Here is a 2,655-nt window from a genome sequence, read left to right on the forward strand (position 1 = left end):
GTATGCTTTGTGTTCACTACTATTAGTGTATACTCAAGAGTGAATGAGTGTGCTTGACGTAATTGTTGGTAAAATGACTTAAAATGCGATGTAAACAACTACGAAGAAAATTGCTTGAATAATTCTTTAACATATGAGAAGGGTTGTGAAATACTGTGTAGCTACATGTATGTGTAAAAGTTTCACTTTAAAGACCTTTGCCAATTAACTCTTAAAAGTTGAATAATCACAGATACTCAGCTTATTCACGTTCCCGTTCAAGTGGCATACCACCTCTCTATTTATGACCATGCGTTTACACGTTCCATTCAGTTTTCGTACCTCCTCTCTGTTTTTGACCATAGGGGCACACGTACCCGTTCAACCTGTGGTACCATCTCTCTATTTATAACAAAAGCTGTAAACCTACCCTTTCGAGCTGCCTTCCACCTCAATTCATGACCATAGGTGTACATGTACCCGTTCAAGTTGCATTCCACCTCTATATTCATGACCATAGGTGTACATGTACCCGTTCAAGTTGCATTCCACCTCTATGTTCATGACCATAGGTGTACATGTGCCCGTTCAAGTTGCATTCCACCTCTATATTCATGACCATAGGTGTACATGTACCCGTTCAAGTTAACTACAACCTCTCCGTTCATGACCATAGGTGTAGATGTTGCTGTTCAAGTTGCGTACCACCTCTCTATTCATGACCGTAGGCGTACACGTACCCGTCCAATTTTTGCGAACCACCTCTCTATTCATGGCCTAAGGTGTACACGTACCCGTTCAGTTTGTGCACCACCCTCCATTCATGACCATAGGCGTACATGTACCCGTTCAATTTGCATTCCACCCCAAATTCATGACCATAGGCGTATATGTACACGTTCAATTTACGAACCACCTCTTTATTCATGACCATAGGGGTACATGTTCCAGTTCAATTTGCAATCCACCTCTTTATTCATGACCATAGGGGTACATGTACCCGTTCAATTTGCATTCCACTCCAAATTCATGACCATAGGCGTACATGCACACGTTTAATTTACGAACCACATCTCTAATCATGACCATAGGTGTACATGTACCCGTTTAATTTGCAATCCGCCTCTTTATTCATGACCATAGGCGTACATATACCCGTCCTCTCTATTCATGGCCATAGGCGTACATATACCCGTTCAATGTGCAGTCTTCCTCTTTATTCATGACCATAGGCGTACATATACCCGTCCTCTCTATTCATGGCCATAGGCGTACATATACCCGTTCAATTTGCAGTCTTCCTCTTTATTCATGACCATAGGCGTACATATACCCGTTGAATTTGCAATCCACCTCTTTAGTCATGACCATAGGCGTGCATATACCCGTCCTCTGTATTCATGAACATAGGCGTACATGTACCCGTTCAATGTGGATTTCACCTCTCTATTCATGACCATAGGCGTACATGTACCCGTTCAATGTGCATTTCACCTCTCTATTCATGACCATAGGCGTACATGTAACCGTTTAATTTGCAATCGACCTCTTTATTCATGACCATAGGCGTAAATATACCCGTTGAATTTGCAATCCACCTCTTTATTCATGACCATAGGCGTACATATACCCGTTGAATTTGCAGTCCACCGCTTTATTCATGACCATAGGCGTACATATACCCGTTCAATTTGTATTCCACCTCTTTATTCATGACCATAGGCGTACATGTACCCGTTCAGTGTGCATTCCGTCTCTTTATTCATGACTATAGGCGTACATTTATCCGTTGAATTTGCAATCCACCTCTTTATTCATGACCATAGGCGTACATATACCCGTCCTCTCTATTCATGACCATAGGCGTACATATACCCGTTCAATGTGCAGTCTTCCTCTTTATTAATGACCATAGGCGTACATATACCCGTTCAATTTGCAGTCTTCCTCTTTATTCATGACCATAGGCGTACATATACCCGTTGAATTTGCAATCCACCTCTTTAGTCATGACCATAGGCGTGCATATACCCGTCCTCTGTATTCATGAACATAGGCGTACATGTACCCGTTCAATGTGGATTTCACCTCTCTATTCATGACCATAGGCGTACATGTACCCGTTCAATGTGCATTTCACCTCTCTATTCATGACCATAGGCGTACATGTAACCGTTTAATTTGCAATCGACCTCTTTATTCATGACCATAGGCGTAAATATACCCGTTGAATTTGCAATCCACCTCTTTATTCATGACCATAGGCGTACATATACCCGTTGAATTTGCAGTCCACCGCTTTATTCATGACCATAGGCGTACATATACCCGTTCAATTTGTATTCCACCTCTTTATTCATGACCATAGGCGTACATGTACCCGTTCAGTGTGCATTCCGTCTCTTTATTCATGACCATAGGCGTACATATACCCGTTGAATTTGCAATCCACCTCTTTATTCATGACCATAGGGGTACATATACCCGTCCTCTCTATTCATGACCATAGGCGTACATATACCCGTTCAATGTGCAGTCTTCCTCTTTATTAATGACCATAGGCGTACATATACCCGTTCAATTTGCAGTCTTCCTCTTTATTCATGACCATAGGCGTACATATACCCGTTGAATTTGCAATCCACCTCTTTATTCATGACCATAGGCGTGCATATA

Source organism: Mya arenaria, chromosome 8 (assembly GCF_026914265.1).
Source record: "Mya arenaria isolate MELC-2E11 chromosome 8, ASM2691426v1".
Lineage (NCBI taxonomy): Eukaryota > Metazoa > Mollusca > Bivalvia > Myida > Myidae > Mya > Mya arenaria.